This window comes from Danio rerio, chromosome 5, assembly GCF_052040795.2.
Source record: "Danio rerio strain M-AB ecotype USA chromosome 5, GRCz13ab, whole genome shotgun sequence".
Lineage (NCBI taxonomy): Eukaryota > Metazoa > Chordata > Actinopteri > Cypriniformes > Danionidae > Danio > Danio rerio.
Genome location: NC_141025.1, coordinates 18,448,246 through 18,466,093, shown reverse-complemented (window position 1 = coordinate 18,466,093; position 17,848 = coordinate 18,448,246). Strand labels below are relative to the sequence as shown.

The window sequence follows — 17,848 nt, the reverse complement described above, 5'->3', positions numbered from 1 at the left end:
GTTAACAAATTTGAGTGGATAAAACATAAAAAATTAATTTGTCAAAAAAAAAATCTCAAGAATTGTGTTGTTACATAAATAAGTAGTTTGAACACGCAGTAAAATCTTTATATTTTAAGTCTATATGGGAGCCACCTGTACTGTAAAAAAATGCTAGGTTCCACATATATACATATCATTCCAACACAAACCAATTGAGTTAACAAATTTGAGTGGATTAAACATAAAATATTTAGGTTGTCCAACAAAAATCTCAAGAATTGTTTCGTTTCAGCTTAAATAGTTAATAGTTAAATAGTTACTATTAAATAGTTAATAGTTTTAACTTAAATAAGTAGTTTGAACAAGCAACAAAATCAATTTTTTAAGTCTACATGGGAGCCATCTGCATTGCAGGGTTCCACACAATTCAATCAGGATGTCCCAACACAAATCGATTAAGTTAACAAATTTGAGTGAATTGAACCTAAAAGTATTAAGTTGTACCACAAAAATATCACAAATTGTGTCGTTTCAGCTCATTTTAAAGCAAAATCTTTGTAGTTTAAGTCTATATGGGAGCCACCTGCACTGTAAAAACATGCAGGGTTCCACACAAACCATATCATCCCTACACAAACAGATTAAGTTAACAAATTTGAGTGAATTGAACATAAAGGAATTAAGTTGTTCCCCCAAAAATCTCAAAAATTATGTTGTTTCAGCTCATTTTAAATTAGTGGTTTCAACAAGCAGCAAAATCTTTATATTTTGAGTCTATATGGGAGCCACCTGCATTGTACAAAAATGCAGGGTTCCACACAATTCATTCATGTTGTCCCAAAACAAATCAATTAACTTAATAAGTTAACTTAACAAATTTGAGTGGATTGAACATAAAAGAATTAAGTTGTGTCAAAAAAAACATCTCAAGAATTGTGTTGTTTTAGCTCATTTTAAATAAGTAGTTTAAACGAGCAGCAAAAACAACTTTTAGACTGTGGTTTTATATCAAACTATAGGTAGTCAATATATATTATCCACTTCTAGGAATACAAATTCAAAGTCATAAAGCTGAGCAAAGTGGCAATCAATTTGCTGCATTAACCGTGCGTTCATAAAATATTATGCACCGCGAGTAACATATAATTATCATATATCAACACATGAATCACCCGCAATGTAAAACGATGCAGTGCAAGCTATAAACATGATTTGTGAAGGTGGCGACGAGTATCTTAAATGGTCTTGATGCAAATCCTCTATGCAAATCTCATTCAAAGTGCTAATGCAGACAGACAACAAACCAGCACGTTTTCTGATCTATGCTCTGCCCAGCCTCGGGCAAGCTGTTTACATCAACATACGCACGCTGCATTTTCAAGGTAAAATGCGAAACCTTTCATATTTCTTTAAACGCACAACATTTCTTTTTTTATCCAGATATGCAGACGACTATAACAATCAGCAAGGGTTGAAAATGGCAAGCTTAAAAGGCTTAAACATCCAAGGCACAGCTTATATGCAAAGGACTTATGGGTAACCTTGAACGGTTGATTAGGCAGAGTCTAGATATGAAACATGAAATGTATGCAAGTCAATGTACAATGCCAGAGCTTGACAAACGCAAACGGTGTGTGTGAAGACACAGAAAGAATGAATGTCAATGACAAAAGGATGTTAATCAAAATATTCTTAGAAATGAAACATTGTGTTGGTTTCGTAAACCTTTTCAACAAAATGCTGACTTAATGCCTGAAAAAAAAAAAAACTAAGTATAAACTACAACAATATTTTTTTCTTTTACACATTGATGATACTTGAGTGAACACAACCTGTATTTCAGAAAAGATTTCTTCATACAAAACGCATCTTTTCAAAAAAAGTTATATAATATCAAAAATATGTGTGTGTCAAATACAGTTGAAATCAGAGTTATCAAAACCCCTAAATTATTAGCCCCATGTTTATTTTTCACCCAATTTCTGATTAAGGGAGGCAAGATTTCAACACATTTTTAAACATAATATTTTTAATAACTCATTTCTAATAACTGATTTTTTATCTTTGCCATAATGACAGTACATAATACTTTATTAGATATTTTTCAACAGTATTTGGCTTAAAGGGCTATTTAAAGGTTTAACTAAGTTATTTAGGTTAACTAGGCAGTTTAATTAGAAAAGTTATTCAATAATAATGGTTTGTTCTGTAAATTATCAAAAAAAAAAATACAGCTTTGAAGGGGCTAATAATTGACCTTAAAAGGATTTTAAAAAAATTAACACTGCTTTTATTATAGACAAAACAAAACAAATAAGACTTTCTCCAGAAGAAAAAATATTATCAGACATACTGTGAAAATTTCCGTGCTTTTTTAAACATCATTTGGGAAATATTTAAAAAAGAAAAAAATATCAAAGGGGGTTAAATAATTCTGATTTGAACTGTATGTGATAATGTGACCTTGAAACACAATCTTGGTCAGTGTTTGAAACAGCCAGTCATCTTTTAATCATTTTACAATTTTCTTGTCACATGACAACAAAATGGCTTCCTGCAGGTTGGTAATGCCAAACTGAGTTTAATTTGGTCAAAGTTTTTCTTTCATGTTATATTTTTTAAACCGCACCTAAATGCCGGATTATTTTAGTTTTGTTCAAAATGTACACAAGTTCAATATATATTTACTTACATCCTAAAAAATAAACCAAAAGTCATTTTAATTCAGAATCCATATCATATGAGAGGTGCATTCACGTAATGTTAAGTGCAATTCAGTTTATCACAAAATAATGTAGCCTTGATATGGACAAAAAATGTGTTGCATTGACCTATACGCAAAGCAAGATCAGCAGATAAGGAAAAAAGATCATCAATACAAAAAGTCAGACACTAAAAAAAATCTGAAGAAAGAAAGAAAGAAAGAAAGAAAGAAAGAAAGAAAGAAAGAAAGAAAGAAAGATTTCGGATGCGCATTCATCGTTTGATATTATGGAGTAAAAGAACAACAAAGCTGCAAACACAAAGCGCACATACATACACAATAATGGCATTAAACCGAATGGAACTCAGTGACTTCAGTCTTGGGATACCAACGCGTAAAGGAAAAACATTCAGTCTCTAGAACAAAACCTGAAGCAAGCCTTATTCATACTTTATCTACACACGCGCTGTGGTTTTCATTCGTCCTTTCCCCGCTTTTCTTTTTAACACAGCATTTCTGAAAGACTGCGTCGCGCTTAAATTATTTCTCACATAATTTTCAGAAGCAATAAATAACACATTCATTATTCTCATACTTTACGGAAAAACATATCCTTACCGAATTCTACACCAGACTCGCGTCCATCGGAGAAAAACCGATTTGGCCAAAGGTGACAAATAAAAATGCAATTCCGTTACATCCAGTATATGCCTTATGAAAGCAACGGCAGGTTTTTCCTCTCTCCTTTTCCCCTCGCCGTGCTCGCTACCGACTGAAGGCGGACAAGAAATACGAACCTGTCCCAACAATAAATCTTGAGAGAAGCGTTTTTAACGACTGCGGTGGCGAAAGCTGTCAGAAGCGGAGGATATTTTCAACGCCAGATCAGACAGACTGATTTCTGTTCAGCAATGAGTCATACATTCCCCGTGCAGGTGAATAGAATCAGGTTTTTAGTCAAGGTAAGGTGAGGCGATATATATGATTCCCAAGTCGTGGAAGCTCTCCTATGACAGATCATTAACAATAGATTCCCAGCAGAAGTACCGCTCGGTTTCTCAGCCAAAACACCGCAGAACAACATTCCATGGGTTTGAGCGCTTGGTAATCTCGTTTATCTCGAGCAAGTGATCGAATCCAGTCGTTTTCGACGTATCTGGAAGGTTTTAAAAGTCCCCACACGAATTGAGCGCGTCCGGCGCCTCCGCTGCGCGAGGCTCTCCAGGCACATACGGGAGCGAGTGTTCCGTGAGCGCGCGCTGAAGTGCGCTTCAAGCGGCCACTTCGCTGGGTGTGTTAAAAAAAATGCACAGGACAAGACCAAAGCAATCGATGTATGAGAGGCGGAGTTAAATTCAGACCAGATCTTTTTTTTTTTTTTTAATCTCACTCCAGCAGACAATTATATATGTCTTATGGACGACTTTCAATGTAAAAAGTAGCATTTTATTGTACAATTCCAATGGGCTGTTCCCAGGGATGGGCAGTATTTATGATACAGTACATGTATATCAAACAGGTATTTTAAATATAAAATAGTATGTTGTGTTTTATATTTTATGGGTTTATGAAAATGGGTTAATATTTTGTATCAACATACTTTAATGTCTTATACTTTCTGTTTTTAAAATACTTTGTAAGAAGTCTACATGATGACATCATAAAAATGCAGCCTCTGATTGGTGCTTTCTCAGTAATTTTTCAGTTATTTGCCTAGAAATTGATCAATGCTTGGAGTATTGATGGAAATTATGCAGCACATATACATAAAGTAAAAGACAAATTGCAGGGGTAGATTCGGGAGCAAGTCAAAATAAGAAAGCAAAGTAAGACAAATAATATAAAGTCATGCAGTGGTGATACCTACAAAACTGCATGGGCTGTTTCAGATGCCAGCTGATCTGCAGGTGCTCTTTATACATTTTTAATTACACACTTTGACATAGTTAATCAGTATTGGACAACAATATTTAACAATACTCCAGTCGGTACTCCAGTTTTATGGCAGCAAAAACAGATCTTGTGTTTTATATTGTATATTAAAGAGTACAATTAGTGAAGTGCAATAAAAAAAAATATAAAAAAACATGATTTATGGAAATGGCTAAAACTGGAGATTTAAGTAGTACTGAAGTTTTCAGGTGCACACAAATGTTTAATAACCTTTTCATATATCACCCTTTTAAAATATAAGACTGTTATGAGATGGTGGCAATTTTAAAAATAGATAGAGCTATGGAGAGATATGTAGTACTATATTCCAACTCAATATATGCATTGAATGCTTTTTACAGTGATTAGCAAGATCATCTTCAAGACAGGACTTTCTGTATAAAATTTGTACAAAATGTATTCTAAAATCAAAAAAGAAACAAAAGTTTATGAATACCTCTCATGTACAGTAGAGGTGCAGAAAAGGGATTGATCAAATAACCCTGTTAATTGAAGGTTTGTAAATAAATGTCATGCTCTCATGTAAAAGCATTTTGTAGTATTTTCAAAAAACAGAATACAGTGTTTAATTTTGATACATTTGTGGCTGCTCTATCTTGTAGTTTAACTTGATACATGTCAAACTGAGGTTTTTGGTATTTTATTTTTGAAATACATTTCAATGTATTTTTGCCCATCCCTTGCTGTTCCCAAGTATTCCAACTTGATCATTTATAGACCCAGAAATTCCCAATATGTTATATTAAGCTTATTATATAAGATATGCTATATACAATATATACTATTTTTGTTATATTATTGCTATATAACTTAAAATAGCAACAGTAAAGTTCAAATAAATATATAAACTAATATTTACAACAAAATTTAAACACATGTAAAAACATTGATAATAATAAAATAATTCTACAATAATAATTAAATACTACTACTACTACTACTACTAATAATAATAATAATGACAACAATAACAACAATAAAACACTTGTGATAATATTATTCTTTTTATTTATTTATTTATTTATTTATTTATTTATTTATTTATTTATTTATTTATTTATTTATTTATTTATTTATTTATATTATATTATATTATCATTATTATTATTATTATTATTATTATTATTAGTAGTAGTAGTAGTAGTAGTAGTAGAAGTACTTACTACTATATTATCTTAGTAAAGTTATTATAAAGGTCTAAACTATTAAAAGTGGATTGGTTAAACTAATATTTAATACAGTCTATAAAATTATAGCAAAAAACTTCTTAAAACTAAACACATTTTGATTTTTTTTTAAAATTTCATTTACATTCTTGATCCTGGACTTATGATATATATAGTTGAATTAATTTAGATCCCTTTAAAGCTACATACTGCTTTAATTTAAAGAGAAAACAAGAATCTGCGCAATAGAAATGTTCACCTCGAGGCTTGAATTACTGAGGTGTCACCAAGTTGGTCAATTCGTATAGATCACATTTCCTCAGCAGTCAAATCAAATTAATGGGTGAAAAGATGTGAAAGACCGCAGTTGAAGAGCACAAATTCCAAAGGGAAACCTTTCTTAGCTGCTTTCAGAAGGAAGCATCGCACATCGTGAGCTTTATTGAGGGCTTGACATATAAACTGTGCAGACAATGTAATACAGCTTGACTGAATCAAAGCAATTCTCTCACCAAGAGACTTCAGCTGTGTCTGGCTTTGATGAGAACCAATTGAATGGCATATTTCAAACACTTAAAACCATGTTGAAGACTAACCAAGAAATGTTCTTGCTTTGTTTTGGCCAGTGGCTAAATAGTGTAGCCTGCTACATTAAGCAATGTGATGTCTATGGTGCTTCTAGGAAGTTTTTGCATGGAATGCAAAGCTTGTAATTATTCACCAGCTGATTGTAATTATAGGTCATCCCCTTTCCTACACACTTCCTATTAAAACCATCAGGCGTTCAGGGAAAAACAGAACATGTAATAAACACATGTGCACATACACGTACAACCTGTAGATACAGTAGACAACTGGAGGCCCCAATATACTGTAATCACAGCATTCTTTTTCTGTACTAATATAAAATACACCCTGTGCCCATCAAGGGAAGGGCATCTACTGCGTAAAACAGATGCTTAATAAGTTAGTGGTTCATTCCACTGTGGCAACCCCTGATTAATAAAGGGACTAAGCTGAAAATAAAGTGAATGAATGAATATAAAATATGTTCAAAATACCAGAGCAGCCATTCACTTTAATTAATTTTCAAACATTCAAACTCCATAGAAAAATGCTTCTTGACCCAGTCGAACTTCTTGCTGTGAGGCAATAGTCCAAATCACTGATCCAGAGTCACACTATGGCCATCCAATGTAGAATGTTGTGTTTGATAGTAATATTTTAATAAAATAACAATGTTAAAATTATATATATGCACATTAAGGAAAAGTCACGGTACTATGGCACTTGGACGGATGGTTTTATTTTAACAATGTAAATAAATTATTACAAAATAGTCAAAATGACTGCCTCTGTAGTACTAGATAGTATTGAGTGTGAAATATTGTGTCAGAGTTGCTTTTGGTCAAAGTTATCCTTCAATTTCCACAATAAAGCAGCTCAACAATATTAATGTTTTTACTTTTACTGGTGGAAATCTGACCTCAACAGACTGAAGATTTCCATTTATAAAGAAGGCGGAGCCCCAGAGCCACACCCATATATTACATCATAACCATGAGCAAACGCCAGTTCAGAAATGTTTACCAGCCAAGCTGTTTCAAAAATCTGCAACAAACTCCAAATTAAATTTAACCTAAAGTAACACCACACCAGTGCTTCATTTACACTTTAGTATATCAAATCCTTAAGAGACCATTAAAGAGTTAATTAATATTTTATTTTATTTTATTTATTTAAAGATTCTAGATTAGATTATACATCATGTACATAGCAAAAATAATAGTGACAGCTCAAAAAGTAATTCAAGGGTAAACACAACATTTATAAACATATAAAATTTCCTTCTCCAAAAAAAAATAATCATCACTCTGAAACACCAAAGTCATTTTCTGAAGTTCCCTCTATGGAGTCTGCTCGTCAAAATACAACATTTTATCATGGCACTAACCTTAGCACTGGCACAAACAGAATTGTAGATTAGCACCGCAGATGTTCTACAAGTTGACAGTAATAGCTTTTCACTTTGCCAAGGGAACTCTTGGAAAATCTGTTTATAGATCTGTTTTTTTTGCTACTAGGCACATCTGATGACAGAAGAGCGAGTTTAACTTTCCTCTGGCTAGCTATTATCATGGGTAGAGAAGATCTAGAGAATGAAGGACAGAACTGAAAATTCAAAGTCATGTAAAGCTTGAAAGAGTGATCCAACGATCCAACAAAGAGCTCCGTCAGACGCACATTTGATGTAAAAGCAAAAACAGAAAAGAGAAACCAAGCTAGAAAAAGAAATAAAAAGGCAGAAGGAGAGAAAGACGCTCCAGTTGCCTCAGGTTGCCTTTCAGCTATCTTTCCCTGTAGATTCATCTGTCAGAGCTCAACCGAGAGAGACAGAGAGAGAGAGAGAGAGTGCAGGCCTCATTGGGCATCTCATCCTCAGGCTTAACAATCCAATATTGGTTGTTGCCGAAGATAATTATGCCCCTCTGATGATGGAACACCTTGGGCAAGTTACAACAATTTGCATCACCAAACATGGCAAATCAGCATAAAGGGAAAGAGGTTTAAAGGGAGTGTTCACTGATAAATAAATTCCGTCATTATTTACTCACCCTCATGTCAAATCGAATTACGTGACCTTCCTTTGTTTGTGGAACAGCAGGAAAAACAGTGTATTGTTCCATAGTGACCACATCTGTTTGGCTTTTAGATTTTAATAAAAAAAGGACAAATCCCAATTCCAAGTCTCTGAAAGACATACATGTGTTTTGTTTGAAGAGACAGCCTGATCTCACAAGTAAACATAAGTATTTTACCTTTTGTCAGTTTAGTGGCTAATTCGTTCAAATTCTTACAAGTTCAGTCCTACGAAAATGTACGATTTTGAAAAGGAGGCATGGCACCCAACCCCCACCTCTAAATCCAACCATCATTGGGTGATGAGCAAATCATACTAAATTGTATGAATCATTTTTATGAATTCATACAAATTAGCCACTAAATCAAAGAGTTACGAATAGCCATGAGATTGCGTTGGAAGAAAAGACCAAATTTTAAAGGCATAGTTCACCCAAAAATGAAAATGTACTCACTATTTACCCAGCTTCAAGTTGTTCCACACCTTAATGAGAATCTTTGTTTTGTTTAACACCAAGGAAGATATTCTGGAAAAAAAAAAAAAACTGAAAACCTGCAACCGTTGTCTTCCATAGTGGGAAAAACAAATATTATGGAGGCCAATGGTTACAGATTTCCAGTTTTCTTCAAAATGTTTTTTTTTTTTTTTGTATTCAACAGAAGAAAGAAACTCTAAGAGGTTTGTAACAAATGAAGGGTAAATGATGACAGAATTTTCTGATTTGGGTGAACTATCCCTTTAAGTCTTTATTTGCTGCTACTTCTTAGCATCTAGCTGACTGGCTTGAATCAGTGAGGCTTGTGAATTGAATCAACTTGTTTACTATAGAATGAACTGCATATACCTGCAGCTTCTCCACAATAGACGTCCAGCTTCTTCACCCTCCGGCGCCTAGACTGCAGCTCTGCACACGACGTTTGGCCATAGGAGAAACGGTCGTTCCCAACTGAGCCTGGTTTCTTTTAAGGTTTTTTTTGTCCTTCACTTTCGTCAATTGGTGAAGTTTGTTCCTCACCGCTTGCATAGTTCGGGGCTTGTGGAGCTGCGCAACGATGGATTTGCTCTTCAGTGTTTGGACTTTCAGCAGTGAAATTTAAACCACACTGAACTGAACTTAAACTCTGAAAACAGGACTGACACTGTTTCAATTTACTAGAACTTCTATATGAAGCTGTTTTGATACAATCTACATTGTTAAAGCGCTATATAAAATAAAGATGAATTGACCTAACCTAAATGAATTATTATTAATCAATTAAATGAGCACATTCTGCTGACAATTAAACACAGACAAAAAAAAAAGAGAGAATAAATTATTACAATGTGGCCATGACTTAACTAACCAACCCAGGCTCATTATAGATACATGCCCCTGTATACATTTATGAAGAGTGCAAAAAAAAAACCAAGGAACTATGTTTTTTTTGTAGTTTTTGTTTCCGCAAATCCACCAGAGGCCGCTGTGTACAGTTTTTAAGATCTCAAACCTCTCTCGCAAGTTACATTTGTTCCTGCTGTAAATTCACCAGAGGCTGCTGTCAACTGACTGACTGACGGACTGACCGATAACCCCACCCACACTGTTCCCTTAACCCAACCGATAGTGTTTTCAAAAGCAATCCAAAAAAAAGTAAAATCACCTGATTTTTACAACATTTTCAGTTCTTACCAAATACTAACAGTTATTTATTTGTTTATTTTATTTTTTGTCTTTTGTTTTACCTGCTTTCTGGAACCGTTTTTCGCCGGACTCAAACATAGTCGGTCAACTCTGCTCTGCGTCTCAAGTTCGGTGACCTATGTGGTGTAAGCTGTCCACATGGAGGTAAGAGCTCAGCTGGTAGCATGAAAAGAAACAGTAGCCATCTGCGGTGTCAGATCGGCCTATATCATTCATTTTAAAGACAAAATGAAGCCATCCGTCCCTCTGGCTACATAATTCGTGCTCTCCAGAATTGTATTATATATATGAGGGTACATATTCACAATGAGCCTGTGTTGCAGCCAACATGGCCACAGTTTAAAGCAAATACAGTGTGATTACAATTTGAGTAAAACTAGATAATAATAATAAAATGATTATTAAAAACAATGACATGCTCATGTGCTTAACTGTAACATTCATTCGTTTTACACTCATAAATGCAAATTAAAATGTTGTCAGATGAGGACAACATGGCCTTTTATGTTTGCATCTACTTTACATAGTTTCTATTTGTGACAGAGTCATTTAGAAGAGGCAAATTAGTGAATTTGAAGTGAGTTTGAAAATACTTTCTGGAAATGTGTTGCTGCAAACCTTACGATAACGATCCAAAAACTAGTACACCCAAATTTTTACGTTATAGAAAATTATTAAATACAAATTTAAAAGAGAGGAAAAATCAAGAGAAGCAAAAAATAAATAAATAAATAAATAAATAAATAATAACAATAATAACAATAAAGAATTAAAATAAAAAAATGTGTAGGTTGTACTTTATTTTTGCAATATTTAGCTTGAATTTAATTGTATTATCTTTCAATTTCTAAATATGTTTGGTGACTAAAATATTATTTTGATAAATATGTTTAATAAATCTGTTTTGTTTTAATGCGCCAAAATACATTGCCTATATACACTGAGAAATGGATAAAAACATTGATTTTCAAAATGGGGTGTACTCTATTATGCCCCCATAACAAGCATGCTTTAAAATTGTGGCTATAAATCCCTCAAACCAGCATCTTAAACTCAGTGATAGAAGCCATTCCAGATTTCTGTTCTGCAAACGCAGGAAGCGATTTATCAAAGCACTTACACAAATTTTCTTTAATCATTGGTTAGTGTTTGACCACATGGCTGCAAAATGATGCCTTTTGAAGTCATTCAGCCGGCCGACCAAAGAATCCGTGCGATTATGCAGCTCATTCCACCAATGGTCTTTCGTAATAGATGCGCAATCATCAAATACGGCATTCGGAAACATAAACATTTCAGTCTTTCAGAACTTTGTGACTAACCAACGAGATGAGAGATTTCTGTGGTGGGGACAGACTTTCACAACAGAAGAACTCTGAAAAGCAGCCTAACATAGTTATCCTTCGCATGAATATTTATAACTACTCATGAGCGATTTCTCATTTTCAGCCTATTTTTCTGCACCATTACTGCAACCATTTAAAATGGATCAGAGAGAGAGAGAGAGAGAGACTGGGAGCGAAAAGAGAGAGTCTTGGGAGGAAGAAAAAAACAGTGGCATTATTTTTCCATAATAAAATTTCCCTGCCTTAACAAGATAAAAGTAAATTGCGCACTGACTCAGAAAGTGTGAAAGGCATTCTAGAATGAATTTTTCATGTGCATTGATAATTTAATATGTTGTGGCGCCAATTTATCAGATTTCTGTGTCGTTGCTGCTCTTTCTTTTTTTTCCTAAGGAGAATAACAAGAATATGATCTCGCTTTCTGAGAGCTTTCAGAACAATGTCACAGAAAAAAGAGGTGTTCGCACTGATTGGATGGAAAAAAAAACTCCACAGAGAGACTTAATATAACTTGCTCTCATTTTCGTACTAACAAGACGACGAGGCGGACTCAATTGAACAACATGTGTTCTAAATTCCCAACATTATTCATGCTATCATTCCATAAGGAGAACATTCAAATTGAATACCCTGGTAAAATGCTCATGGGATTCGCTGAACATGTAAAGTCAATGCAACAGGAAACCATCCATCCGTCCGTCCGTCCATCCATCCATCCATCCATCCATCCATCCATCCATCCATCCATCCATTCATCTGTTTATCCATCCATCTGTCTGTTTATCCATCCATCTATCCATCCATCCATCCATCCATCCATCATTTCATCCATTCATTCATCCATCCATCCATCCATCCATCCAACCCTCCATCCATCCGTCCATCTGTCCATCATCCATCCATCCAACCGTCCATCTATCCATCCATTCATCCATCCATCCATCCATCCATCCATCCATCCGTTCATCCATCCATCCATCTGTCCACCCGTCCATCCATCTACCTATCCATCCATCCATCCATCCATCCATCCATCCATCCATCCATCATCCATCAATCCATTCATCTGTCCATCCATCCATCTGTCCATTTATCCACCCATCCGTCCGTTCGTCCATCCATCCATCCATACACCCATCCATCTATCCATCCATGCATCCATCCATCCACCCGTCTATCTGTCCATCCATCTATCAACCCATCCATCCATCCATCCATACGTCCATCCATCCATCCATCCATACGTCCATCCATCTATCCACCTATCCATCATCCAGCCATCCATCCGTCGATCCATCCATCCATCCATCCATCCATCCATCCATCCATCCAACCATCCGTTCATCTCTCCATCCATCCATCCATCCATCCATTCGTTTGTCCATTCATCCATCCATCCATCCATCTATCCATCCATCCATCCATCCATTCGTTTGTCCATCCGTCCATCCGTTGGTCCATCTGTCCGTTTATCATCCATTTGTCCATTCGTCTATCCATCCATACACCATCCTTCCATCCATCCATTCGTTTTACTTTCTATCTTTCCGTTCAACTACCCATCATCCATTCGTCCATCCATACATCCATCCATCCATACATCCATCCAACGGTCCATCCATCCATCCATCCATCCAACCGTCCATCCATCCATCCATCCATCCATTCATCCACCCTAACACCCATCCATCCATCCATTCGTCCATCCACTCGTCCATCCATCCATCCATCCATCCATCCATCCATCCAACCATCCATCCATCTTTTCATCTGTCCATCCATCCAACCATCCATTTGTTAAACATCCAGCGTCGTCATCCCTGGTGTGACGAAATACTGACATGCATAAAGACAAAAGAATCGATCTTCACAGAATGGCAACAGTTAAACTGGTCCGGCTTTGCCCGCGGCAGAGGATGATAAAGTATTATTTATCATGAGGAACAGCTACTGGCCCAGTGGAGGGAGAGAGGGAGGCAGAGAAAGAGAGGTAGAGAGATTAAATATAAGGTTACCACAGCTAGGATCTAATCTATTCAGAGACAAATGCCGGGTCTCGGAAGCACATTTGTTGTGCGCCCCCGAGGTTTAACAGCCGGCATTATGGTTCCATTTCTCATCATTAGCAAGCCTACATCAATGTCCCCACTAAGGGGTCAGCTCTGGGAATAGATCCAAGGGCTGTGTCAGGCCAGGAGTAGAGGAAAAAGAGGAGGGGTAGTGAGAAATAAATCTCTCCCTTTGTGTGCGGGCGAGCGTGTGTGCATGGGGTACGTGTTGTGCGCCATCTCTTATCGTACACCGAGAGATCCATATGCTTTTACATGCCTGTGTACATGAGTATTTGCATAAGCCATTTTGCATGCACGTTTGACTCAAATGAGGGAGAGTGAAACAGGGACAAAAAAAGGTAGACATAAAAGGACAGAAAAGACTGAGAGGGAAAGACGAAAGGAGGAAAGACAGGAAAATCAAGTGTGATGTATCTGGATGCAGCACGCGTGTCCCCTCGCCTACCATATGCCGTTGCATTTCACGCTAGTAGATCTGAATGTGGACACAAGCATTTCAGGGGTTTTCTTCCTTTCTTTCTTTCTTTTTTCATCCAGCAGCCCTGCCTTTCTCCACCGTGTTAGATATGTTAATCCGCTGGCATTCATCTGAACTACAGCGGCTCCGGAATGGTTCTCCAGACCCACGCGTCAGAGCTCCAACCCAGCCGCGGGCAGCAGATGCTCCTGCAGACTTACCCCAGCCACAAACTGGGCTTTCAGGCTTCCCACTGAGAGCTTCTCTGCTTCCTCGTAGAGCTCCAGAAGTGTATAATAAGCCCCCTTGAGGAAAAGCGAGGGATGAGGCAGAAAAAAAAGAGAAAAAGAAGTGTGGAAGGTTCAAGACCAGGAAAGCAATGGCGTAGTTACACTGAAGAGTAGTGCATTAGCACAGGACGGATTTATGATGGGTAATTTGAGTCTTCTCAACTAAGCAGCGGTCCCTATGTTACTACTCTTATTCAATAGCAGTCAAAATATGTGACTTGATCACATTTGGTTTTCAGTGCAAGACATAGATGAGAAAGAACACCAAAATGTGCTGGGCTGTTTTAATTCAATGTTGGGTCAAATGTGGTCAAACTCAACAGTTGGGATCAATCCACCGATCCATCAATCTCTCCATTCACCCGTCCATTCATCCATTCATCCATCCATCAATCTATCCATCCACCCATCTATCCATCCATCCGTCCGTCCGTCCGTCCATCCATCCATCTATCTATCCATTCATCTATCCATCCATCCATTTGTCCATCTGTTCATCCATTCATCCATCCATCTGTTCATCTATTCATCTGTCCGTCCATCCATCATCTATTCATCCATCCACCTGTCCATCTATCTGTTCATCTGTCTGTCAGTCCATCCATCCATCCATCCATCCATCCATCTAACCACCCATCCATCCAGCCTTCCATCCATCCGTTTACCTGTCTGTCAGTCCATCCATCCATCCGTCCATCCATCCATCCATCCATCCATCCATCCATCCATCCATCCATCCATCCATCCATCCATCCACCTGTCCATCCATCTGTCCATCCATCTATGCATCCATCCATCCTTCTATCCATCCATATGTCCGTCCGTCCATCCATCCATTTGTCCATCTGTTCATCCATCCATCCGTTCATCTATTCATCTGTCCGTCCATCCATCATCTATTCATCCATCAATCCACCTGTCCATCTATCTATCAGTCCATCCATCCATTCATCCATCCATCCATCCATCCATCCAACCACCCATCCATCCAGCCTTCCATCCATCAGTTTACCTGTCTGTCAGTCTATCCATTCATCCATCCGTCCATCCATCCATCCATCCATCCGTCCGTCCGTCCGTCCGTCCATCCATCCATCCATCCATCCATCCATCCATCCATCCACCTGTCCATTTATCTATCCATCCATCCATTCACCCATCCATCCTTCCATCCATCCATATGTCCGTCCGTCCATTCATCATCCATCTATCCATCCATCCATCCATCCATCCATCCATCCATCCATCCATCCATCCATCCATCTGGTTAAAAAGTTATGTCATCTCTTTTTCTCTTGCTTATCATGGGCCAGGGCGATGGGGCTAGCAGTATCATAAAGAAGCCCCAAACATCCCTCTCTCCAGACACTTCCTACAGCTCCTCTGGGGTACCCCGTTCCCAGGCAAGCCGCGACACCCCACAACATGTCCTAGGTCTTCCCCGGGGCCTCCTCGTGTTGGGATATGCCCAGAACACCTCCCTAGGTAGGCGTCCAGGATGCATTCAAAACAGACGCCAGAGCCACATAAACAGATTACTCTCGATGTGGAGGAACATCGGCTCAACTTCGAGTTCCTCCTAGATGACAGACCTCCTCAGCCTATCTCTGAGGGAGCACTCTGCCACCCTGTGAAGGAAACTGACTTCGGTTGCTTGTATCTATCTTTATGTCTGTCTTTTCCACGAGTGTCACATGTGCTTGAGTATGTGTGAAGTAAACTGTTTAATATTCACAAAAGCTAGTTGACATGATTTGATTGTGTGCACAACAATACTTGGTTCTAGTTCTCCAAAACTTGCTCAATTCTGCCACATTCTTGACATCTTTATGACTTGATTCTCCTTAAATATATCCAAACATTTCGCTCCACGTAATGGAATATTTCAACAGGGATAACAAGAAAATCATGCTGACCACTCATGAGCTTTTAAAAAATATAACCTCGCTCAAATTAAACAGACACTTTCTATTTTAACAAGTTAAAACAGGAAATCAAGAGTACCAAGAGAGATGGAAAGAGGAATATGAAGTGGAAGAAGAAGAAAAAAAAATCCCTTCGGTGAATAACAAATCAACAGCAAGCAAATAAAACGAATTAAGTTTGGAATATCGCATTACCATCATTAAATTAAATTCACGACAGTAGATTTCAAATCGAATTACCGAATACAAGCCAGCTGTTTTCACGGTCTTGCACTATGAACTGAAGTCCGAATGGGAGTCGACTCAAAACACCTACCGACCTCGGAAATGCAGCATCAACAAACTCCAGGGTCAGCTAATCAAATCCAGCTAATCAGTGAATTCTGTGTTGACTAAAAAAATCTGGAGGAAAAACGGACACTTGTGTAATAAACTGTCTGCATTTAGCTTGTTGTAGTGAATGCAACTTTCCAGGCTGACTGCATTAACCTTCCCCAATTCAATCAGCGGCGAGCGGCAGTCATGCCAGGGATGTGAATCCCCCATTCAATTTAAAATTTTTCATACAAACCATGCGCAGCTTGTCCCTCGCATTCCCTTTGACGTTCGCCTGGAAGAATAGCTGCTTTATGCTTATTGCATTCAGAGGTGGTGGCAATAGCATGACGCTAATAACAATAAAGCAGCGGTTGACTCCAGCAGCCATGAAATTTGAGTCACTTTCTATGCATTAACAGCAAACTGGCAGATTAAATCACCCGGCGTATGATATACAGTCAAACGAGGCCATTACTGGAATGAAGCACAGGGCGGATGCCTCTTATCAAGATGGTGATGGATAAAAAATAAAGTCAAAAAAGCGAGGCAGTTCTAAACCTGACAAATACTGATGGAGGATTGCAGTAACAATGCTTTCAAGATACTTATGTGGAGGGCTTTGCAGAGTCAAGTATATGGCCAGATATATATTTCACAGATAACGCCTGATCAGCAAAATGCTTACTGCACAGATAAAGCTTAATGCATTAGTTAAGTGATAGTCAAATATCGCAATACTATTTATGTCAAATCGGAGAGCTCAGTCGATATCGCACACCTAGTGAAATCCCATTAGCAGATGCTGGTTCATGCAGGCTAAACGATCTTCTGCTCTGCTGCCAAAAGGATGCCTGCTGACAGAAAGATTCACGTTTATACCTATTAGCACTTTACCTTGATGCTTTCAAAGACTTAGCATCTCAAAATGCACGTCGACTCTTTTTTTTCAAGGCCCATTAGACAGGAAGAGAGTCTCTGACTGGGGCGCTAAAGCCTAAGATTGGTTAATGTAGGCTTAACAAGAATCAAGATGTTGGCTTAACAAGAATCAAAGCTGTCCTGGAAGGAATAAAATAAGATAGCAAATGGGCACAGACAGTCAATTTCCTTGATCTTCTTTGTTATACGATCACAAAATGGCAGACAGGGCTAGGGATTTTTGTGATAGTCATGTTTTATTATGTAATGTTTTTTTAAAGTACTTGGATTTTTGACCCAGGCTCATTGAGAAAATCTTCATTTACTGTGTAAAAAGATGAAAAGTGAAATGTCCAGTAATTAGTGAACATTGTGAGTTCAGATTTTTTACAAAA

General features: G+C 37.4%; 1 protein-coding gene across 50 annotated transcripts in view; it reads right to left on the bottom strand.

The window, feature by feature from the left end:
- fbrsl1 (fibrosin-like 1) overlaps window positions 1-17,848 on the bottom strand; it is a 571,252-nt gene that overhangs the window by 116,567 nt on the left and 436,837 nt on the right. For 16 of the 50 annotated variants that reach the window (XM_087252071.1, XM_087252075.1, XM_087252073.1 and 13 more), the window contains 1 exon segment: window positions 3,305-3,931. The gene's annotated coding sequence lies outside the window, so the exon portion shown is untranslated. 50 annotated transcript variants of the gene reach the window in all.